At 34.9% G+C, this 26,301-nt stretch overlaps 1 protein-coding gene across 9 annotated transcripts in view; it reads left to right on the forward strand.

Annotated features, from left to right (window-relative positions):
* The window catches only part of B3GALT1 (beta-1,3-galactosyltransferase 1), a 211,010-nt gene that overhangs the window by 56,185 nt on the left and 128,524 nt on the right, over positions 1-26,301 (forward strand). For all 9 annotated transcript variants that reach the window (XR_007378406.1, XR_007378405.1, XM_048952345.1 and 6 more), the window contains one exon: positions 20,281-20,420. The gene's annotated coding sequence lies outside the window, so the exon portion shown is untranslated. The remainder of the gene's footprint in view (positions 1-20,280; positions 20,421-26,301) is intronic.

Below are 26,301 nucleotides of genomic sequence, written 5' to 3' on the forward strand. Positions count from 1 at the left end.
GGTATTCTCTGTTGGCCTGAGTAAGGGGTGTGGATTCCTCTTGTCCAAGTGGAAAAGAAATAGTTTTCAGAATTACAGCTACAGCTGAATCACTACTTCTTGTCTTGACAAAGAAAAAGAAGGGAAGATGTGATATTGTGATGTTAACTGACCTGAAAATATGCCATAATTTCACCATGCGTGTCAAAAATGCTCAACTAACTGGGGTAGAACTGTAACACTGTACTTCTCCTGTTTCTAATGTGACAGCAACTGAATCCATTTGTGATATGTTGTTCCCTTTTGCTAAAAGATGTGAACTTCAATTAATGACATTTATTAAATAAAGGAGGTAGAACAGTAATGGATCCCAATAACAAGTTTTACAAAGATTGAAATGTTTGCATTGAGTATGAAGAGTCAGAAAGCAATTCCAATACTGAAATATATACTGTAGTAGGAGTAGAAAACTGACACAACTCAGCATTTTTATAAATAACTTCCAAATGAGTCTGAGCATACAGATCAGATGAAAACAGTTTTACTCAAGCAAGACTCCTAACATATCCTCTAGGCATTACAACTACTCTGTTAACAGATACTCAGTATTTCAGGTCAGGATTTCTAGTAAACTGCAGGTGATAAGATTTCTTTCCTATAATCTGTCTTCCTATAAACTTTTCAAGAGCACAGAAAAGGATCAAAAGGAGTCCAGAAATCAAAAGGGATGGTGGAAAAGAGCAGCAAACTGAGAAAAAGAGTGCAGTCAGGAATGGGAAAGAAATTACTTGGGGAATAATACTAAGGTAAATCCATAATGCATCTTGTTGTCATTTAATCTTTGCTACAAATTACATATGTTAAAGAGCATTAAAGAGAGTGTATATATGTGTATATATATATATATAGTTACAGAGAGTTACATCACTACTAAAAGCTAAAAGAACAAACAGAGCACATTAAAAATGCTTCTGTGGCAGCCATTGAGAAAAAAAAAAGATAGAAACAACATTTGTCAGTGTATTCTTAAACTTATGACTTACTTTCTGCAAGTATCTGTGTTTTAAACCCACACAAGGACTGCTTCATCTATCTCAAAAAAGCCTTATAAATATTCAGAACATCTAAAAATACTAGAGTAAATTGTATTTTAAAAGTAAGTATCATAAATTTGACTATTTTGTGTACATATCCTGAGTACTGAGTTGAACACAAAATGTACTTGCAGCAATTCAAATATACTCTCCCAAGAACATTAAATTAAATGTTGAATCAAAAAAATACATATTAGATCACATCTGAATAAAGCTATTACCTCAAACCATGGGATTCTTAAGATACCAAGAAGTAAATTTATTAAATTATATATATTTCCCAGCATTTATGCATTAACTAGCTTCTTTCACATTAGATTTAATGTAAGTGTTGAAATGTAATTATAAGTAATTGATTTTATATGAACAGCAGATATCCAGTTAGATTTTCAAAGGTGCTGAGCTTTTGTGCATCCCTTTGGTGCCCTTTCACTTTTCTGAGGAAAGGTTCTTGTAAACACAGCCTATGCAACTTGATAGAGTAGTCCCACAGAGATAACCCAAAGTGAGACGCCAATAGATCTCTTTCTTTTGTCCCTGTTTTAGACACTTCCTAACCCTAGTTCTCTTTTTCCCACTGTGATCCAATGTGCTGCTGCAGAACTGCTGTTGGCCCGTTTCCACATTTCAGACACATACTAAGTAGAGTGATATTTCTTAAACTATCTGCTAATGCAGACAAACAATATTGGCAAGACTACTAAATGACTGAATAATACAATTAAAAACAAGAATAATGCTATTAATATTTAGAAAAGTTATAAATTTTGGTTGTTGCTAGTTTTCTCATAAACTGAACTCTCAGAGACTAGAGACAAAATCTGAAGCAGTAGCAGAATCCTGTTACTTATGGGAGAACATTTGCCACTGTGCAGTCTACGTCTATTACTCTCCAACTTCAGTTCAGCTTCCTTGAAAGCTTGAGTCCATCTATTATGATGCTGCAGCAGCAAGAATAAGGCAGAAAATGCAGTCTGAATCCCAACATTACTGAAATGAAAATTTTCTCAATAAATAATGTATCAAAACCTAGAGAACTGGATGAAAGAGAAAACTTGAAGGCATGCTGTGCAGAGTTTAAAATACCTCATGCTCATACTTGGAACACAATTGTTCTTTTTTTTTTTTAATTCTTTATTGTTTTTTATGATTCTGCAACAGGAGGCAGTAGAGGGTGTAGCTTGAAGCTTGGGACCTCTCTTATCAAGATGTCCATAAATGAAAATACTTTCTACTTTTTAAAGAAACAGTCAATTCTAATAAGTGCCTTATTCTATTTTCATATCAAAATAATTTCAAAGCCACTAGTCTCAGTACCATGAGTGAGACTACCATCATATAGTGATTTCATTCAAAGTAAATTCAGATTATCACTGTATGGATGGAAAATATCTGGTCGATACAGGCAAGTATATCTCTGCTGGAATCATCACCATGGAGGAACTGCTTTCTCCCTTACCTGAGCTAAACTCTTTAAAAGGGAATGCCAACTTTTGAAGTGCTGGCTGACAATACAGCATCATGCAGCACTGTCTTGGTGAAGCCAAGACCCAGCACTGTAAAAACGCATACATAGGCAGTTCCATTACAGAGTTCACAATATCCTAAAATAACCACTTAAGAGTTCTCCCAATATGGTAAAGTCTTCTGAAAATTATAAGTACAATGGTGAAATATAACCCTTCCACCATGTCAGTGCTTGAAAAAAATAGCAAAAGTGTATGCAGCCCTTCCACAATCTATAACTTGTCTCCATATTACCCAAACACTGTCATTTAATGAATCATGATAAAGAGAGGTCTTGTTATTTACAGCATAAAATTGAAACAGGCATCATAAAAGGAAAACTGCCAAGAAATAACTTTATATAGGTTTGTATGTAATTCAGAAGCCTTCATTTTTTGTGAATTTTATTGATTTGAAAGAAAAATAGTTTGTTCTGATTTTACTTCCCTGGAGGAAAAAGGAGAAAAACAACTTCTATCAGCTATCAAACAACATCTTTGTACAGACTAATTCCCAAAATATATTTCTGAAGTTTCTTTTTGCAGTTACTTGCGTGGTTTGAATGCTAGAGAGGAATAAATGAGAATGCTAAAGAAATTGTCCTAGTCTCATTAAAGATCTTTTCTGTCCTCTATGTGTGTCAACTATGGCTCTGTAAGTGCTAGTTAGTAAGTTAGTTGTGTGTTAAGCAACATCTTAATTATTTGGGTTCTTAACAGAACTGGGGAGCTGGGTAAGGGTTTTCTCTCTCTTTCTCTCTCGCTCTCTCTTTGTTGTTTTTTTTCCCATGAAGAAATTATATATTCATCATTATCAAAATCTGGCAAAAAATGAACACTTGCAAAATATTGTTTGTAAAAACAGAGTGATGCTTCTTGAATCTTCAATTCAGTATCTAACTTCTTCAGCTAGGGATACATTCTAGTTGGATATTTAAAATGGGTGAACAAAATACCTTATGTAATAAAGAGTTTTAAAACTATTCTGATTTTTTAAAATAGAAAATGTTTTGATTAAACCCAGCTGATTTTATAATAACAGGGATAAAGGTTCATTTTATTAAGAATGTAGAATGACTGAATGGTTTGGGTTGGAAGGGACCTTTCGGATCATCTAGTTCCAACCCACCTGCTATAGGCAGGGACACCTAGAGCAGTTTGCTCAAAGCCCCATCCATCCTGAGTTTCCAAATGCTTTTCCCAAATTTCCCCAATTTCCAAATGCTTTTCCATTTTGAACCTGAAAAACTGAAATAAGAGAATTTCTAATGAAACAGTAAATCTGATTCCTCTTTATTTAAAATTTAGCTGAGCGTTAAGTGTAGTTATGTTGCAGCTCAAGCTAGAATTAATTACTGGGTTTATAAGCTAAATACAATGCATTTGTATTGATATTTTAGACAAGAAGATAACTGAATACATATGAAACTCAGTGTTTTTGCAATCTGGGGGGAATCAGTAGGAGGACTGAACAAAGAACGATAGTATAGTCAGTCTTCACCTGACAGAACAAAAGGAAATTCATGCCTTTATCAGAGTACTGTGCAACATAAATCACAAAAGAGAGAATAAATATGAAAGAGCAAAGAAAAGAGAGGCAGCACACTGAGGTACATGTGCAACTGAAAGGGAACAGAAAGCCATGTGTCACACCAGCGTGAAAGTGAAAATCAAATCATGCAAAGAGTCTGCAGGAGGATTCAAAACACTGTGAAGTTGCAATAGGTTTGACTTCTTCACAATAGAAGGAAAAACGGTGTTTGTTTGTATCATTTAAAGAAGTTCCAAGCATTCTGCAGTACATTTTCCCTAGCCATTTGTAGAACACATATATTACTGAATTTGCTAAAGTTAAAAATTCCACAAATGTATGTGAATTATGAGTTTTGTGGAAACTTAAAGCCACCCTTGTGTTATTTTTCTCTCTTGTGAATTTCCTGTTAACTGAGAGGCATCAACCTGTCAGTGCTGTACAGTTTGTATGCTGATTGTGCCCACACACTCAACCACTAGGCTCTAAACCTTCAGTTGGAGGAATCAGTGGCACTGCAGGTGAGGGCATTCCATGTTCCTGAATACTGAAGTCCTTGTTGAATCTGTGAGACTGACAAAATGGCTGCCATCTCTCCAGTCAGGAATGTGGCAAAGATAAGCAGCATAGTCCAAAAAATGTTTTAGCCTCTAGCTGTTGTCTGGTGTATGCATTCAGAGGCTAATTATCATGAAACAAAATGCTGTGTAGTTCAGCCAATGTAAATATCTTTAAAAGCATGCAATGCTGCCTGCATTTCGTTTCATATATCAGAATGTGATAAAGCTCGTTCTACTGCAAACAAAAGCAGCAAGAGTTGGCAATGACTGAACCAACAGCACTCCTGACCCAAACACACAGTGAGGTGTAGGCCCTACCTGGGATAATTGTAACCTTTCAGTAAAACAGCAAAAATTCTCAGCTTTCTTTAATGCATTGGATTTCATCAGTTACTTTCACAACAGTATTTGTTGGCTTTCACCATATGTTGAATATAGGCATTTGATGATGTGATTCAGGAGCTGTACATATTCCTGTCCATGTGAGGAAGAAGGGCTATCTAGCACCATTAGGAGTGAGCCTGCTGTTGAATGAGCTTAAAGAAGTGTCTCGCCACACAACTGTACTTGGTTTGATGTATAAAACTAGAAGATAATTGCTGTTTGGGATCCAGGAGCAAGAGTAAAGCTGTGCTACGAATGTGTCGCTTTCGTAACTTGCTGCAGAAGGTGGGATATGGCAGGGAAAAGGGAAAGTCTCATGCTCAGTCTGTGATGTTTCATACAAGACTCAAGAAAAGAGCATTACCAGCTATTTTCCTATAGTTGATGTTCTTTATTTTTTCTCTTCTTTTTTTTTTTTCCCCCTCCTCCAGCTTTTTCATTTGATTTTCAGAGGATTTGTCCACTTCTCTGCTACTGAACTTGTTTACAAGTTGAGAAAACAGTAGGGATGGGAGTCAAAAGGGAAGGATGCAATTAGCATCTAGCCATTCACCTTGTTGTCCAAGCTGGCACTCAAAACATTAAAAGTCTCTTTTCTCAGATATTGGTATTTGGAATTTACCTCAGAGATGTTGTTGTTTTTTTCCTAGCAGCAAAACACGCTTAGCTGCAAGAGATTTTGGAAAACATAATATTCTGCCAAGGCCTGTGAAAATAGACTCACTGCAGTATAGAAGATTATGGTTTGTTCTCAGAAATAGCTGATTCTCCTTGCTAGGTTAAAAGATAATGCCTTTAACTTTCACCATCAGAAAGAAATTTAAACGATTTTCTTTGTCATTTTTTCACTTTGGCACTGGTTCAAGTTGGTATTCTTATAGACCTGCAGCCCTTAAAACACCGGCGTGCATTAAAATAAAATTGGGTAGAGACAGCTGTATTTCTTACCTACTTCCACAATAATGCAAATTTGAAGCAGGGAGAAAATTGGTAAGGGGAGTCCATGAGAAGAGTGCCCAGCACACTGTGCTACTAATAGGCCTGAAATTTAAATTGTGCTACAGGAAACACAACCATGTTGATCAGCATAATTTCATCTTTTGAAAGCAGTACTGACTTAATAAAAATGTCAAAAATATTCACCTGAAATACAAACACCTTGAAAGCATGAAGAAAGACAACTCCTATATAGGAAGACTAAATGAAATTATCTTTCCACGAGTCCATTCTGAACAAAAGGCAATTATTATTATAAATATTGCAAGTAAGCAGACAAAAGAGAAAAAAAAAAGTGAAAAAGCATACAATATATGAACATCAAATGAAAAGAGTAAGGAAATAAAAGCCTAGATAACAAGACTGCAGTAACCTGTTTGTACTTCTAATATGATTCACTATAAAACTAGGGTTCACAGATACTTTCAATTTGATTGTTAGTTGTAAGTATTTTGTTTATATGACTGTAGGGAATGTCCTGCAAAGGACATCCTGAATTTTACCTGAGATTGCATTAAGCACCAAGTTTGTTTGTTTTTTTTTCCACACTTGTCACAAGTTGGAGAATTAAAATATTGTCTATACACATTCCATGGTATATATGTTGGGGGAGAAACAATCTGGAGAGGAAGATTCAGTCTCTTTCATGCCTTACTGTCAGTTTCGTGATCTTGCAGACTCCTCTAATAGCATCCTTATCTATACTAACTGCACACTATACTGCCTGCTCCCAAAAGAATACAGAGATAAGGCTTCAGAAGGGTTTTAAACTGTACTTCCAGAGGAATGTGACCTGAAACGCCTACTACAGGCTTAAATTCTTGCCTAATTTCATGTCAGTTCTCAGTTTTTCTTTATTTCCTACAGGGACAGCAAACATTATGGCCCTTATACTAACATTAATGTGACTCTTGTACAGCAAACGTATAATCCCTGATGTTCAGTATATCCAAATCAGACACCCAAGTAAGAAGTCTGATGGATGGTGTATCTGTCATATGCTTTCTTCATTGTGTTTTTGTCAAATCTCTTTTCTGAAGGAATTTTCCCCGCTGTCTTCTAGGTCAATATGTATGGAATTTAAGTTGTAACTGTGATATAAGAATGCAATTCAAGTTTGTACTGAGTTTATAATCATGTAGCTGTGCATGAGGACCGTACCTGTCTGTGTACCTGCCCAGCACACAGACAGCTGACTGATCTAGGAATTTCCAAAGCTGATCTCTGCAGAGATGAGCCCAACTAAAGATGAGGGCAGTGATGACCAACTGGTGGCTACACAGCAAAGTATTTGACTAATTCTTCCAAGAGCTGGACAGATGGGAATTGTAGGCTGTCCTGGAGACTCCCAGAAGCTGCTTCTGCTGCACACAGAGACTGCATTAATGCTTAAATTTGTTGATTAATATCCTGAATAGAGAAGCCACTATTCCTAAGGCGTTCCCAAAATAGTTTTGGCAGTAGAATGGCCTAACTTTACATAGATAATATTAAACATTCAGTAGAAACTTTTCCTGCAGATGCAGATATGGTGATGTAAGACAGTTTTTTTGTATGTAATCAAGATGCTGGGAGATTATTTGTACATTGGTCAAAATGACTGACAAAAAAAAAATCAAATGAATTGTCAGGTTGGAGGAAGGAGGTAAAGTAAATTGCTAGAAATATTTTGCTAGCAGTGTTTGTGTGCAGGCTTAATATTTGCGTATTCTCATTTGATTCTTACTTTCTAAAATAAATCTGTTATTCCTGTCATAGCACCACGATAAAAGGATTTCTCCTTCTTAATAATCTTCCATTACTTTTTCATGTAACTTTGTTGAGTTGTTAGCAAAGAAATAATCCTAATTCAAGCATCATAGTTCTCTTTCCAGTAAATATTTGATGGTACTGATATCCTGTGATGCACATTACTGTATTTTCAAGTTAAGGTGTGTAGACTTATTATGAATGTACTGTGACAAAGAGACTTTTTAGGAAGCGATGGAGGTTTGCTGTTGATGAAATAATCCCATCTGATTTTAATTCATGTTAATGTGGGGGGGAATGTGCTAAATACCATTCCCCATTTGATCAAGGATACTTGTTAATAACACCCCAAAATGAAAGACGGTTCTGTGGTATTTCTGTGAGACAAATAGCATAATTGACAAAGTATATTTGTCTTATAGGATACATAAAACCACAGAAAGCAGCGCTTTAAAATGGCATATGTATATAGTATTTCAAAAAGTGTCATCCCTAGAAGTCCTCATTCAAAAAAATGCGCACAATAAAACAAAATATTTGACTGTTGGGAACAACAGCAACAACAAATCAGACGGTTTTCTTTGAATTATTGCTTACTTACAAGAAAGCACAAAATATTTTTGAAGTCCTGCAAAGCACTGTATGAGTACTCATTATTTATATATGAATATTCATACAATGACGAGTAATTTCAATTTAGAACCTTATCTGAAACACTTTCCACTTTTTCCCTTTCATTTTCTTAACACTACATTTTGTGATAATAGTTGTAGCATTTGGTTTTTGTTCACAAAAAACTTTGTTAATGGTTAAATGGAGTCTCTGTTTTCAGTATGTCATAGAAACAAAATGAATGGCTGATAAAAAATTTTGCTGGTTCAGATGTTAAGTTAGAGGGAAATAAAGTTGATTTGCAAAAGATTTTGTGTTTGCAAGCATTAACCTGAATTCATTTTAGTGTACTGTACAGCAGTAAAAGAAGTAGGAGGTCGTCTTTCCTCCCATTCCTAGCTTGATACCTTTATGAGTAGTATATTTTCATTAACTGAGTTCTGAGAAATCTGGGACTTACTAGCATCCCCAAGAATCAACACGTAAAACCTGAGCTTTTTTAGTACTTGTCTAAATCAGAAAAATTACATAAATCCCTTAGGCATCAAATTTGAAAATATTTGAGAAGAGCCTCATGTTTTCAATGTGCAGAGTTAGCACAGAAATGAGCTACAGATATTCCAAAGAGAAGAAATAGCTTTTGTCAGTATGACTTACAGACCAAACTGAAGATACTCTGGGACTTGAAAATAAAACTGAATTTTAGAAACCAGAGGTCTACAGTTTATCTTTCTTGCACAGCTATTAATGGCACTGAACCATGAGTGCATTAGAACTTCATAATGTTTGCTCTGATATACAGTAGATTGAGAAAAACAGTGAAAGATCGTAAATAAAATGGCTTCAAGAACTTAGCGTGAATGGTCAGTGAAAGATCTCCAATAATGTATCTTTCTTCACAGCTTAATGGTATTGGATAATTGCTATGTGATATGCTACAATGTACAGTTTAGTAGCTTAGTGGGTAGTAATGGTGATAGGAGAGCAGCTGGACTAGATAATTTTGTAGGTCCTTTCCAACTCTGTGATTCTACGATTCTATGAATTTATACTTCACACTGAGTCTCAGGCAGCTGGACAACAGCTTTCTTATAAAAATCCAAGACCAAAGCAGCAACTAGTTATACACTCTCATTCTGTTTTATTTTAGGCTTTGAAGGAGTAGTCTGTTGTGTTTTGTTTTTTTTTTTTTTATTTGCAATGAATCAATTAATATTTGGGTTACTTTATCACTATTGACTGCTGATGTGGCTACAGTGAATCCCAGGACTTCATGTTTCATTTCTGTTTTTCCATGTGGACTCCACAGATCTGTGCTTTGTAAAAGAAGGAAACATCTAATCGCTATAATAAAGCGGGCTGCCAGTGCAACCTTTCTGTGTCTTTCTTGAAATGAAACAGTAGTATCGTAGATAGAAATGACCTCATGGGCTATAATACACTAAAGATTAATGGAACAAAGGACAGAGGGTACAACTGGAACAGCATACAGTATTGAAATAGAAATTTTGTTCAGATGTAGATGCAGAATAAAAAGAGAAGTACAAATGTGCAGGCAATTAGATGTAGCTGAGGATCTCTGCAAGAATATGATTTGGTTCTGGTTCTCCAAAGTCTAAAACCTCTGTGCCAGTACACGAAGATGACACACGGTTAAGTGCCACAACTGAAATGTCACAAAGGGCTCTTTCCTTTGCAAATCTTTCCCTTGCTAGAGAAGGATGACTGGTTCCCTGTTATGATTTGTGTTCTCCAAGTCATTATGTTTATTTTGTTTTGAGATTCTGAATTATCTCAAGATGTTCTCTAAATGCTAATTTCCTTTTGATAGAATGGTATAGCATATTTTGAAACAATGTGACCAAAGATATGAGATGCCTTAAGACAAGTTTAAGTATTTTTGAAGTTGCAAATAGGCTTCTACGAGGTAAAACCTATTTGGAAATTAATGAGTCAGATTAAGATACAGAATTTGAGATGATGCTAGTCATTTCTGGATGGAGGTTAACATACATAAGAGCAGAGATGTGTAAGAGTTCATGTATCTACATACTGCAGAGCTTCTGGAATCTGTTGCAGTGGGGTAAAGCCAAATTTTTAGGTAACAGCTAATTTCAGAATTCAAATGCCTAATTTTTTTCCACTTGAAAATGAGTGACTTGATGGAACTTGATTTTGAGTCTGAGGTTTAATTATACTACATATTCCCTCACTTCATCTTGGGAAAATCAATTACACACTGTTAAGGAATCTGTAGTCATTTCTAATGATCTAATGTCCTTTTTTTTTTTTTTTTTTTTTGGTATTTCACAAATTTTCCTTGCACTTGTCATATTAAAACATTTTCTGCTATAAGTATTTAAAGGATCATTTAGTGGTGGTACAGCTATGGTAGATAATGACTGTTGAGATTAAACTCTGACAAAATTATTAAACGCAAACTATGAGAAACACGAGAAACACCAGGAAGCATCTTATTTCAAATGAGCTGATGGCAACCTAAGGCAGATACAGAATCATAGACATCTCCTTTAGGCATACTTCAGTGTGTTATGTCCTCTAAATGTTACTATATGTTTCAGTGGAATTCATTTCACGTCATGTATTGAATAACTGATTACACCTTTAGAATGAATATCTTAAAACATTTTAATTTGGTTGAGGCTTAGGAGACTGGAAAAAGTGATTTTCCTGCCACAGAGGAGAAATAGTTTGAAGAAACTGTTGGAACTGAAAAAGTTAGTAATCGTTTTGGAACTGAGAATCTGAGACCTGATAATTAGCAGTTTTTTAAAGACATCTGCCTGGGCTTTGTGGCTAAAGACAGGGTGAAGTCTTCTTTCCTGCCAGCCCCTTACAACAATGCAAGTTCTTTTGCAGGTTACCCATGACACACGGTTAAGCGTGTCCATCTTGCTGCCCATGTATTACAGAAAAGGTGCAAGTTTACATTTTTCTAAAAGCTCCATGTAAACTTAAAGCATTATCATTAAACATCCTAAACTATTACAAAGCTTACATTTTGTGTGAGCCACAGGGGTAGAAATATTCAGTTTGCTTATGAAGTATTCTTGTCGAAATTTAAAATTTCAATTTGGACAGATATTTTTTCTGCACAGATTTGGAACAGAGTCCCAGGTTTTCAGGCAACAAATATTTACCTTAACGCAGTAACTACAAGTGTATGGGAACTTTGGTTCATGACAAAAACAATTAATATTTTGCTTTAAATTACATCTTATTGGAGAATGGAAACCATCTTTGCTGTATCATATGACAACAGTTGAAAAAGTCCTCCACACCTCCTGCCAGCAAGTAAAAGGTAATTTTATGTCTGAACAGGAGCATCAGGAAAACTGCAAATGCAACTCAATCTCTGCTTTACTGTCCAAAATCCTGCTTGGTCTCCTCTAGTAGCAATGTATCATGTACAACTTCCCAAATGTTGCCTCTCCATATTAATACAGGGCAGAAGTATGCTTTAGGCAATGGAAGTAACACAAATCATGTAAAGCTCCCTGTGTACAGGCAAAGGGAAAAAACTGGAGAATGGCTAGGAGAACTGCGAGCTGATGCAGCATTCTGGTTTCTCATTAGATAGTGTTATATCTTCCAGTTTGCAATAGAAGGCTAAATCACAAAGCATGTCACAAGTCATTGTTAGAGACAGTGGATTTGCTTCACTGGGCAAACTGCAGCCCCTTTTAGTTGTGCCTGTAGTGACATAACAGTTCTAGTCTCCTTTTCTGTAAGATTTATTTTGGTTTTTCCTCAGCGCTTTGTTGTAAAAGTCTCTGATTGTTTGGCTGTGCACCTGTGCCAGGATTTGATAACTTTAGAACTCTGGCTTATTTGACTTTGCACTAGTGACAGGATTTGATAGCTCATTTTGAAGTGGCATGAAGTAGTACCATCTGGTCGTTAGCATTTCCAAGGCAAGCCAGGGAAAGGCTGGAGGTCAGCAATGTGTTCTACTTCTGACAAATCTTCATGGACTGTTTTTCTGAGATTGAGTTTACACTTTTATTTCCTCCCATGGAAGCCTACTTATTTTTCATTGATTTCCATTAAAGTAAGAAGAGCAGTGATCCAGAAACAGTTCATGAATTGCATTATCCAGTTTAATTAGAGTGAAAGGAATGTTTTTCCACAGACAGAAGACTCAGCATTCAGTCTAAAATGCTACTTTGGACAGTAATGGCTGGTTAGCAATGAACTTAAGTCACAGCTTAAGTGCCAATTACTCCTTCCACTTGCAGTATGTTAAGAATGATGGTACATCACATTTTCACTACTTTAGCACTTGGTAGTAGATAGTAAAAATGGTTTAGAATTGAGAAATTTAAACAGACATGTCAGAATCAGACCAATAATGATTTTGTTTGTTCAAATTGTTTATGTTTTTGTGCAAGTTTATCAACGTGAGGGCAGCTCAGCATCACCACACTGCTCTCTAACTCCCCCTCCTCAGAAGGACAGGGGAAGAAAACATGATGGAGAAAGAAAAGCTCATGGAAGTTAAGGAGCAGTTTAAGTGAAGGGGAGAAAGCAAAGGCCCTATGGAAGCAAATACAGGAAAAATTATTCTCTACTTTCCATCACCAAGTGATGTTCAGCAACTTCTTTTGCAAAAGAAGATATTTTTTATGTCACATTAGAATACCACTCTTAACTGCTCAGAAGTTCACAGGAACTCTTCACAATTTCTTTGTCAATAAAATAGTAATCTATCTTTCTAAATGGAGATGCTTACGTGCGTAATATACAGTGAATGCTTAGTATTCAATTTGGTTTTCTGCTGGTGAGAATTTTTTTTCTGATACTGTGCAACGTTTTCATAATTTGGAAATAAATCTAGCTTTAAAAAGAAAAACAGTTGATTTACATGGTCATTCTCCATATGAATGATATACATGGAGAATGTGCTTTGGGGTAAAACTATTAAAACTATTCTCTCTTCTCCTTTATGCACTATAATGTATCTGTTTCTGTAGCGATAATTTAAAACTCCTAAATGTTGCTAATGAAATCTTCTGTTATTACAGTTCTGGAAAAGAGCTATTTAAATATAAAGTTTCTGAAATGTATGGCCTAGGGAAATGCTAAAAAGGTGGCACTGAATTCTTTGCATTAGAGGGAGCAATATTAATAAGGAATATTACTTATGTATTCTGCACATGGGAATTTTTTGTTACTAAATGCTCCCAAGATAGTTCTTTTCTTACATGTGGTGGTATCCTCTGGAGCAGAAAGCTCCAGAATTAGCCAATATTTTCCATCACAAATATATTCTTGTCTTTGTTATTCACTTTACATTTCTACTTCTTCTGTCATCTTCTACCAATATACTAGACATCTAAATGCAGTGTAAATAAAGCAGATTTGTAAGCAAAACAGGTGCCAGATATAGAAATCTGTAACTTCTAATAAGAAGTTTATGGAGTTCTTACTCATTTTGATAGTTCTGCTCTTTTTTTTTTCAAGTACTCATTCAAAGGATGGCTGCACAAGGAGTACAGTGATATCTATAGTCTACTACAAAATTAATAACTTGATTTTACTGTCAATGTACTCTTGTGAAAAAATGTCTTGTTACGCCTTGCAGTTGCACACAGACTCCAGGATATTATAATTGCCATATATTTTATATATTTAGTTGTAGTGTTTATTTTTTCTTCATATGTGTGCATGCAGTATATTTTATTTATTCAGTTAATTCTCTAGCTTCTGTCTTCACATCCGTCATACTTCCACACAACTGTAATCACCCCCTATTGATTTTGATGAAGGTAGGGCTGGAACCTCCCCATCTTTTCCAAAGTTTAAAGTAGTCAGATGAGTCACATATCAACAGTTACTCTAAAAGATCAAAATTAATAAACTTTTAGGATTTTCTCATATGCTACAATTCTATATAGTAGCTCTGACTGTTTCATTCTGAACAGAATATTCATTGATGTCTTCTTATTGGATTGGACTGCCCAATCAGTTGTCTAATGCTTCTGGAAAACAGCAACTGATACAACAGATTCTAAGTAGGAAAATGTCACTCTGAATTTTAACAATCTGTTTTCATTGCCAATGAAAAACACAGTGGCTCATTCAAGAGTAATGGACACTGGGCCTAGAGGAGTAAAGATTGGAAAGAATTAACTCATTAGAATCTACTCAAGGATTGAGATTAATTTTTTTCTGACATTAATTCTACTGTACACAATCTATATGGCAAGTATAATGGAAAACAAACAAAAAATAGGATTAGTTTGTGTAAGTTCTTCTAAATATAGAAAACAGATAAAGGCTGTTTTCCTAATTGTTAAAGACACTGTTAAAAGGTAGTGATTAACCAATGCAGTGTGGTGAAAGCAATATAAACTAGGTTAATCATCCGAAGCTCATGCAAGCCATGTTAGCCTCTAGTTAGTCTTTTCCCTAAGGTATAAACATAATTTGAATTTCAAAAAAGAGCTTAACAGAACATAGTACTCTCTTTGCTATTAAATAAGGATTTGGACCATAAGGAAATAAACTTTATCTTTTCAAAATTTCTATTTAATGATGCAGTAAAATAGTAGGGCGTGTATGTATAGACAAACTACCATTTCTAAAGTCAGCTAAACTGTGCAATATAGGCAAAGGCTGCCTAATCCAATGCTGCCTGCATAATACCTTGATGCTGGACCAAAAGAACTAGGTTTTTTTTGCAATTTGAGGTGTTCTGAGAATACATACAAAAAAATTAGTAATTGATACTGATATTTTTCAAACGCACAGTAATAATTAACGTAAGATGATAGAAGACATTTCAAAATAAAAAGAAATAAAAAAGTTTTAAACAAAGAATAAGCCAAAATAATGAGTCAAAGATTAATAAATAACCTCCCACCTTGTAACTGAGCAGTATTTCATAAACTACCTAAAAAGACAGAAACTTCAAATGACATATTTGTGATGATTTTGCAGCTAACAATTACTCTGCTGTACATGTGAACAATATTCAGGGCAAAAGAAAATGTTGCCTGTTGCAACACATAGTAATTAGCAGGTTAGTTGAATACAATGAAAACCATATTAAAGACCATTCCTGACAAGTAATTTCGTATTTCAACATGCAAAATACATAGCATAATCAGTTTCACATCAAACCGCTGTATTATGTGGCAACAATTAGCATCAGAATGAAATTATTAATGATACAATGGTATCAGGATCAGTCCACTTTTCATAATAAGGATTGTGAATAGAAATTAAAAGAAAACAATGTGGAAAGTGTAAGCATATTTAATTTTTCAACTGAATTGGAAAAGGCTGAAAGAATAAAAAAAATAAGGAACTTCTATTTATTTTTTCATTCGATTAAGCATCAGATGTTAGTTATTATTTCATATGGAAACTGGAGACATGTTGGTTGCATGCCAGCTACTGAAAAAAATCACACTGTGAATGTAAAAATGCCCATTCGAAAGGCACAGTTCACTTAAGCACTGTCCACACAAATCTGTGAGAGAAGGTCGTACTTTACTGACATGTGGGAGTACTGTAAAGATCCTAATGCCAAGATTGGTGAGAGGAATGCAGTGAATTTATGATACCCTAATTTGACAATGCCCTGTTCTCAGAAATTAACGTCTATAGGACAGTGTTAGAACATGTGGAGTAAATGAGGCTACCTGTTAAAAATGTGCTACAAAGAGGTGGAAAAAATGTTTGTTTTTTCAAGTTATTTTGGTAGGAATTTTAGGTAGAGCCCAAATCCAGTTTCCAGAAAACTTACATTGTTTGGCACAGGACAAAAACATTGACTTTCTCGTCTAGAATTGTCATTGAATTTCAAGGTGTTTCTATTATCTAGATGAACAAGTATTTGACAATCAAAGCTTAGTCAATACAAAGGTAAACCCATATAAAAGATATAGCATGCATATAATTTGCATAGTAATGCTATTGAGAAAGGAGGTAAAGACACGAGAGTCACTGAGCAATAGTGTATAGTTAAGTGCAAGCTCTGATACTAGCCGGATTACAAAACACTGCAAACATGAATTTGTTTTGTACATGGATTTGTATTTAAGACATGTAATAGGACCAGCTGGACAATCACTTATCACAGGAAAATAATCTTTTTGTCACATCGCAAAACCTGAGATCTTTACCAAGTGTTTAGACAATCTCAGCTGTAAATGAACAGGTGTGTACACACATTCAGTAGCTTTTGGCATGTCTGCGTGGCACATACACAGTGAAAAATTATTTTTCATTAATTCTATTTGTGCCTCTTATGGAACAAAAATTTTCTATACAAATAGGTAGGTACCCAATACAACTCAGAAAAGCAAATCTAGTATAGAATTTTAAGAGCTTTTAATTATACAGGTAAGGCATCATCCTTTATGAAATCATTAAGTTTTCAGAATAATTGTTGAAGAGCTGTATCATCTCCATGTTAGAAATTCTTTAAAGATTTCCTTACAACTGTAACTTGTATTATCCCTGAAGTATTTAAGTTAGATAAAAAATATTGATTTTTTTCCTAGCTGAGATTTGAGACCAGTAACCAGAATTATCATCACAAAGTCAAACTAGTCCAGAGAATCAGAAACTACGAGTGCATGAGAAAAGCTTGAAACTAAGATACAGAATAACAAAAGGCTGGATAAAATATTCATAACCCCAGTGATAGAAAATCATCATTGGATTCTTAAAACCAATTAAAACTCTCATTTGCTTTTCTAACCTTTTATTTTGCCTTGATCTGGGCTGAAGGGGAAATTCTTCTACCTTAATGAAAAGCATTTTCTAGAAGGGAGATCCTGTACTTCTTCTGGTTCTTCTGCTATCTTTTAAGAGATAGTACTGTCCTTGGGGCTTTCAGCCCCAGTGTGGTTACTGTACTCATAAGGACCCTTTCCTAGTGAGCTCAAGTCGCCAGAACTTAACATGCCTTATTCTGTACTTCACAGTATGCAATATGTTACTACTGGTCAGTACCCAAATTCTGTGCGTGCAATAAGAACTGATTGATTTGCTTAGTGAGACAGTGTTGTAGGAGGTAAAGAAACTAGAGCAGATGGAGGGACACCCCTAACTGAATGTTGTTGAATAGTGAAAAAGGTGTAATTGAGGTATAGGCAGCCATTCCAGCATTAACATTTTAACCAATTCAATTTTATATAGAGGTTTTAAAACAGAACCAAGTTACCATGGAAACCAATTGAAGCAGAGACTTAAATTCTAAGACTGTAAATTCTTTTCTAGACAAAGATAACAAGAATGACAGGTGGGCTGTAAAAGGAAAATGAGTGCAATATAAAGTTAGGCATGATGGTCTGTTTTCTCTTCCAAAAGGTGTCCTTTATAGATCTACTTTATCTCTACTGTTTTCCACAGTTATATATTTATTGTATTTTCAAAGAAACTCCCACCCAAATGTACATTTTGTTTTGTCATAATTCTATTTATCAGGGGATGTAAGCACCGTGGAGAAAAGAGCCAAAGGGCAGGGCACTCCAGTTATTTTCCCAAATTATTATGTCTTGCCAGAATCATCAGGGAGGCAAAGCCATCATTCAGAAAACACATTTGCATAAAGTGCCCTTTGCTGCCAGTGTTTATATTTTGCTCCTGAAATATGCGCTAGGTACATTCATATTGCACAGCCCTCTCTTCGTGCAATATGAAAGATTATAACAAGGGATTCATGTGTTTTAGTGAAGAAATATCCCTTTTCACTTTCTCAAAAATTGTGTACTAATTTGTTGCAATCTGATTCAAAGTCAAAATGATTTGGCATGTTAAATATTTTTCTTCATCCTAAGAGTGATGGTAAGAATAACAGAGAGTAGAGTATACAGCCCCCAGAATTTGATGCCAGATTTTAAAAAGTAAAATGGGCAGAGAATGAACAGCAGCAGAGCTTACAGCCTTTGCTCTTGCAGTAGTTAGCTGTTAGCACTGGAAAATGCATGAATATGCAATATCTTTTGAAAACTGTGCCGGATGTTTCTACCTGCTGTGCATAATTTCAGAGTCTTCTATAATCATTAGAGAAAAACAGTTTTCAGTATAATTTTCTACTGGAATGAAGGAAGGAGAAGGGGCAAATTTGTACTTGAACTTATCCTGATACTTTTCTAGCCTGAAGTTTCACTTCTTTGTTCCAGTTCCCAGCTGGAACTGTGTTTGTATATGCTCTCCTGACAAGATCTATAAAACAAATTTCCTCAGGACTTCAGGAGATTTGCTATCACAAGTAGTCATAGTTGGTCCCAGTGCACTAGAATCACAATAGGCAGCCACTTCTCCAGCATGTTTGCTCTAAAGCTAGGTAAATGTAATGGCTAGAGGCTCTAGCCATTGTCAAAAGTAAATGTGCTGCTTACCTTCAGCATCTGCCTTCCTCAGTACAGTGAAAGTGGGGACATGACAGATGGTTCCTGCAAAAAAAAAAAATCACAGAAAACATTGTATTTTGTGTATTGCAGGTATTTCCTGGCAAATAACAAACAATCAGCATTTAATATCTTCTCTGTGAAAAGCAGGGCACCTTAATAAAATTTATTGTGCTCTGTGAAAATGTATGCTGAACATCTTAAAGTTTGGATGTGATTAATCACAGAACTCTGCAATAAATGATACGAATGATCTTTAATCATTATGCTAATGATTACATAGCATAAGAGAATTCTGATGTTGATGTTTGTTACATGTAAAGCCTTTTAGTAATAACAGTGGGAATTGTGGGACCAAATTGCTCTTACCAACCTATCTAAGGTCATCTTTGATGCTGGGCTCTGCCCACTTTATCTCTGTGTCTTCAAGCCTCAGAAGGCTGCCAGTCCACGCCCTCTGGCAGGCAGGCTTACACAGAGTCTCATGCAGTCTTTCAGATGGTATGACAACTATTTTTATCATTTAAAGGAAGCTATCTTAGGTATTTCTGTACTTTCTGTCTTTGTGTAGACAACATCTGTTGTCCTTTTCAAGCAAATAGGTTCCCTGTGAATATAGAAATTATTTTAAAGATAAGCTTTTCATTTTACAAGATACGTCCTAAGAGTCTGCACTTAAATTCAATTAAAATTCTGTGGCACCCTTGTATATGCTCACATTTCAGTTTTTATTAAACATCCCAGGGGAGTTAATTATATTTTGTATTTTTATGACAAAAATGTCATTTCAAGTATTTGTGATCAAATTCCCCATAATGGTGTTTATAACTATCTGGGATTTAATTAAGGAATTCAGAGGATTAGAAATTGGTGAATGCTGGGAATAGCAAAGTTCATAAAATAGAACAATGCAATCTTTATTTATAAACTCTTAATGGTCTGATTGTCCATTCAGAAACAAAGATGGGGAAAAGAGATATAAAAGATGGAGCAATTGTTAGGAATTAGGGAAAAGTCAGGAAATAAGTTCTAGGAAAAAAAGAAAATAATGGTAAAAGAAAGTAAACAGAGTAAGGATAATTCCTGAAATTGTGACCAGAATTAAGAGGTGCCTTGGATAAGACACCTTGTTTTAAACTTCCAGACTAGGCTTAAAAGTAAACACATAAATGCTCTGAAGGTGTTTCTTGTACTTCCAAAGAACAACTTGCCAGATATTTATAATATATCTATGCGTTCTTGTTGCCACGTTTTAAAAAAAAAAAAAAAAAAAAAAAAAAGAAACATTAACAGATTCTGTGCATGAATTTAAGTTATAAGCAATGCAGAAATTTGGCAGTATTCACATGTACAAACATTATTACTTCAGAACGTGACCCAAGTTTCTCTTTGCTTTATCTCTGTTTTTACGGAAAACAGAAGAGCAGTAAAAATAAGTCTTTCATTTACCAGTATGTAACTCATGGATATTTGTCAATGCAGGTTTCTCAATATGCAGTCTGCACTGGTTTAATATGTGACAAGGAGACAAGCAATCCATTGAAAATGGCAGTGGATAAGATGCAGATAAGCAAGAAAGAGAAATTAAGGATGAAAAGACAGAGCAGTTTGTGAAAATTCAGGTAAGGAACTCAGGTGATTCTCTATAAAGTATAAATTGTACAAATTACTTGAAATAGTTTTTGCTTATTTTCCTTTCTAGTATTTCTGAGAGTTACTGCTATATGTATCCATGGATATATGTATAAATACACACACATACCCTTCTTACACCCACTCAAACAATTAATTTCCTTTTTGAGACAAATTGCCATTACACTCCATGCAAATACTTACTATCTTTGTATTTGACATTTTTTAATAAAATCCTTTTACCATATTCCATTTTACTTTGTTTAAATAAAACATGTTACAATTTGATACAGAAAGACAAACAAGTAATATTTGTACAAAAAAGAGAGTTGTGCTGTGTGTCATTATTGTTTCTCAACCACGCAGCTCCAAGTTCTAAAACCTTAACTTACGCTATCCTAGTGCAGAGCTTTTTGGGCATTACATAATACACTGAAACTAAGCAACCACATTCCAAACTATCTCTACCTTCTTACACTGATGGCACAGAAAGTGTTCATTTAGAGCTTTTGCTTAGTTCTCAAGCATGACTGAAGGAAAGTAAAAATATATTTACCAAGGAGCAAAGCTGCACAAACAGTGAACAACAATTCATCCTTTGTTCTTCTATTTCCTTTACTGTGGGGAAAAGTTGCTTTGCCACTTGTCATGACACAGTGGTAGAAATAAATGTGATGGAGAAAGTACATTGTCTTTACAACAAGGCAGGAAGGAAACTACGGGAACTGTAGCTACACAAGGCCTCTCAGCTGCTTGTGACAGAAATGCTCTCTTAACTTTTTCGATATAGCTTATTTCCAGAATGAACTGAAATTACATTTGCCACAAATGTAAGATGAAATGGTATACTCGCAACTAAGCACTACATATCCATCATTTGCCTATCTATTTTATCTGCACCTCTCCCTCCTGCTTACAAAACTAAAGCCAATGAGAGATAATGAACCAATACATCAGCTATTAATACATGGTTTACTTACAGGGCTTCACATTCCCAAGTGACATCAGCTTATCACATGTGTTGAGTTCATCCACTAAATACAAGTCCTTGTTGAGTTTGGCCCTTTGGGGGAATTGCTTTAGCCTACCTACAATGCCTATGACAATGCTTATGTTTCACTTTCGTAGAACTACACCTAATGCCTTCAGACAGCACTGTTTAAAAGTGCAACAGTGCTACCTAAATAACACATCCTGTGATTCTCAGGAACTCTACATTATTACTGTTGCATCACAGCAATCACATATGGCACGCTTCATGATTTTGCAAATATTTTGTTGATGCTAAAATACTGCACTTTTTGCAGGTTGATAAGATTACCACACATTAAGACATTCTGCCACTTCCTTTGTAAGCTGTTGATTCCCAGAAAATGGCAGCTGCTGCACTTTTGTTAAAAAAAATTAAAAGGTTCAGAGTATCGGCAAGGATGCCGGTAATGGAAGAAGCAGCTTCACACAGTTGGAGTTTTTGAGGTGATGCAGTATTCATCAGTTACAAACTCGGGAATGTCATATTGTAAAATGTACATGATAGAAGACACTGTCTGGTATTTCAACTGATTCCATTTGCCATATGGCATGTTATTATTTTGTGTTACCTTAGGGAATGTGCTAGAAGGGAGAAGAAAACAGAACACTCCCAAGGTGTTACGGAATACAAAGTTAATTATAGCAGTAGGGTCTGTAACTGAAATGGGGATGGAACTAAATATGAGAACTGAATGTGTTCTGTACTGCTCTCGAGCTTCTGAAAAGTAAACTCCTATTAGGAACGTTTAAACAGGAAAAAAAATTCTAGCTACCATATATACAAGTCTATGGAAAGTTTCAGAACGTTGACTCACAAGTCAGTAAATGCCATGTGCAGTGGTATCCACATTACCTTAATACAGTTTTACATCAGATTTCCTGGGGTAGGCTGAATAAAACATTAGATCACTAGTCTTTAAAAATGACATTCCATATGCACAGCTATAATAAAATCATCAAGTGAATGATTAGAACATTGATTGGGGGGTAGTATTTGCTGAAAACAATCAAAAGAATACTGAACTACATAATTGTGACAACCCGATATCAGGACAAGCAAGTACTCTCAGGGCCTAAAAGATTCCCAAACAAAATCTCCAGACCCCACATTTAGAAAGGCAAAAAATATTTAGAAGTTAGGAGAAAATTGTTATCGATGTATCCAAAATATATACAATATTTCAGAAAAGTAGGTGCAATAAAAAGTTACTTGGCAACATTTGCCTGTAAATTCAACTCTTCCCAAGCCAGTAATTTGAGCTTTACCCCTTCCACCCTCCAGGGCCATCTTTGGCGGCGCAGTCTGAAGCAAATTCCAAAGACATATTATTTTCTGCAAGCTATTTTTCAGTCATTATTAAAACACTAAAAGACAGATTTTATGTTACCAAATAATGAAAATATACAGGCTTGCAGGTTTTTTTGAATAGTTTGGCTCTAAACACCATACGCCATTAGATGAGGCATTTCAAGATCTGTTACGGGAGCAGAATATTTTTAAATTGTTTATGCTAACTGTGCAGTACTTGAGATGGCATCTTCAAAGCCATCATCTATTCAAATGTTCAGAATAAGCAGCCAAAATACAGAAGAGTTCCTTTTAGCTAGATCTTTAGTAGGAATAAGTTGGACAAATTCTAATAACTCCCAGTATTTCTTATTATTTACTTTGATTTCCAGCAAGTTTTACCAGCTATTAGAAAGATAACTTTTGAAATCAGTCATCTGAAAGACTGAATGTCATTTAAAGGTAACACAACCTCCCCATTTAATAAATAGAGGACCAGGATTATATTGCTCTCGTAAGCTTCTCTCCCTCTGTACTACTTAGCAAAACCCACAGAAAAACAGTTTACCAGTCTTGAGGTTTCTGCACTGTTTGCTCTGTAAGGTTTATGCTATGCTATAACCACGTGCAGCCTGGTGCTGGCAGGAGGCTGTGCTGCAATTGCTGTGCAAATTAGTGCATACATTTTCACTCCTCAGCTAATGCTAACACCAACTAAAGATACTTTTTCCACTGTGTTATTAAAACCTTTGAAATTTTCACACATTTTGACCTGAGTACCACTCATGCTTATTCCATACATAATCTGTTTCAGCCACCAGAACAGGTTGATATAAAAATGACTGATGTTAGGAACTGAGAGTTAATAGTCAGAGAGAAATAAGATAGGGATGGATGAAAGGATGGATGGATGGATGGAATAAAGGGAGAGAAGGAGGGAGGGAGAGAAAGAGAGAGGGAAGCAGAAATCAGTTATCACTGTTCAAAGGTGTTTGTCCCTGTTAACAGGAATCTTGAGTATGTGTTAACTGACAGCTCAGGTTGGAAGACTCTACCTTGTAAACATACTTACTGAATTTGCAAATATTTGTCTACCAGTATATTCTTTAAAGGACAGCTGTGCTATATTACAAGACGAGAGTAATGTCTGTGTATTTTTTTCTATTGGAATGTATTAAATCCCATAATAATGCCAGATAATTAGTGTTTTAGCGGAATTTCTGTTTATCTTAGCTTAACAAACTAAGAATTTTATTTCTGCTATTCTGATAAAACTGTTACCTTAACAACAAGCATAAATGAATGTGTTATTTCATGATACATTTTTGTGTAGGAGTTTTAAGCTGGTAATGGAAAATTTCTTAGAAATAATTAGAAATTTCTTCTGAAAAAAAAAAAACCTTTAAAAGTTTAATTAAATGTCAGACATTTAAAGTAAATATGAATTCTTCAAGATCTTACCACGGCAAGGTAACTATTACTACTATTGTTTTTTAATGAACCAACTCACTGTTAAGTTTCACAAGAAAAACTTAGGAATTCATCAAGAATTCCTGAAAGGAAGAGCTTTCCTTTAGTGAATGGAAGCGTTCAAATCAAGGAAAGAATTACATTCCAAAGTATTCTCACCACACACAAACATTTTTCTCCTGGCTCAATTAACGTAGGCAGTTCATTTCAGCATTTATGACAGTATTATGGGACAATGCTGTTTATTATTTTATTAATAATTGTTATTAAATATGTACACTTTCAAAGTCTTCAATTAGTTTAAGAAAATGCAGACATGCAAGAAATGTTCAATTACAGTCAGCGGGAAAACCATGAGTAAACTATTTTTATTTTAGTATTTAAAAATTGTAACACTGGTTATATAAAATGAAACAATAAAATTGGTAATATGGCCAGCCTCTCACTTCTAAAGACACCAGTATACTCAATTTCACAAATGCACTTGAAACTTGAAAAAATGCAACTGCCCTGTGTTCTGGAGGTGCCTAAGATCTAGCTAAATACAATTCCTCTATCTATTTTTAGAGTTCTTTTCATTTGTATCCAAGTGTCAATTCTCATATGTTTCTTCCATAAAGATGCTCTGGTGAATATTTGCAGTACATTATGAACAGATGTTCTGTTTATTCATGTTAAAGGACTTGTATCTTTGAAGGTTTATGAGGAGTGGATGAAACCATTAGTGAACAACACAGTACAATAAATTGTTTAGGATTTCACTGCTTTTTCAAAATGAAGTTATTCTAGAATGTAGACTGGTGTTTTCACACTACTCTAAATTTGAGTCTTTTTATGGCGTCAATAGCTGCTAAGTGCCTTACGGTAACAGTTGGCTAAGAGTCATGTACTGAGCTATCAACAAGAACCATATTTACTGTAGTAAATTCCAGAAAAAAACCACACACAACATTATTTGAGAGTAAAGACCATGACATGCCCTCAGTGACCCAACAGTATTATTCCCAAAATCAGGAATTTTCAGTGCTGTACTTAGCAGATCAGTTTTGCAAACACAGCTTTCTAATTGCGTTGCCTGAATTACATATTTGGCCAAGCAAATTGCTAGTAAAGGTACTTAATTGTTTGCTATCCTTTTATTCCCAAAGATGCTTGTGTATGTTTGTAATGTACAGTGTAGATTCTTAAAAATAGAAAAATATTTGAAGCAAACAACAGAGACAAAAGAGAACAAGATTAAAAGTACTTAATGACATGTTCTTTCTGAGTGAGTTCCTTTTATTCAAATGCTCAGTACCACAATAAAGGCTCTACCAAAATTATTTATACCTTCAACTCCAAGAACCCTTCACTACTGCTCAATCTTGCTTGCTAAAAATAACATTAACTGGCTTCCTGGAACAGACTAGTGAACTACATGCTCAGATGATGATTATAATTTCTTATTTTTAAAGCCATGTGTCTGCAATAACATCATGCTAGTAAGAAGTGATGTTATAAATTGCACTTAACTGTGTAGAAATAAACCCACAAGGTATCTAAGTCTTCACAAAACAGAATAACGCATGAGAGCTTTTTTAAATTGAAAAATGTAACAAGACTGAACATTGTGTTTAGAATGAAAACAGCACTTTTGTAATTTCTTGCTTAACCCACAAAAGGATTATCTGATTTCTATGAAATGAGTTAAAATGTGGTATATATTCCTTTTTGCTGTTCGGAATATTATCGATTTTTTTTTTATATATTTTTTTTTGACATCACAGATGAGAGCAAATGTGATTAATTGCTGCTGATAATTGGAGCTTCATTCCAGTGGTTATTGCTTGTCAGTAACAATTAATAGCTCCCACAAAAGCCTCATTCATTTCACAATATTAAAGAATGATGACTTGTGGGAATTATGCTAAACTAGCACTTTCAATTAGATTTCAGATTTTTTATTACATTGAATAACAGTTTATGGTTTTATAATAGTGGTGGTTTATTGTTGTATGGTAATCACTCTAATTATATGTGGTTTATCTGGAGAATTGTGATTTTTAGTCATTATATAAGAAACAGTCAATTACTTGTTATCA

The sequence above is a fragment of the Lagopus muta genome, chromosome 8 (assembly GCF_023343835.1).
Source record: "Lagopus muta isolate bLagMut1 chromosome 8, bLagMut1 primary, whole genome shotgun sequence".
NCBI lineage: Eukaryota > Metazoa > Chordata > Aves > Galliformes > Phasianidae > Lagopus > Lagopus muta.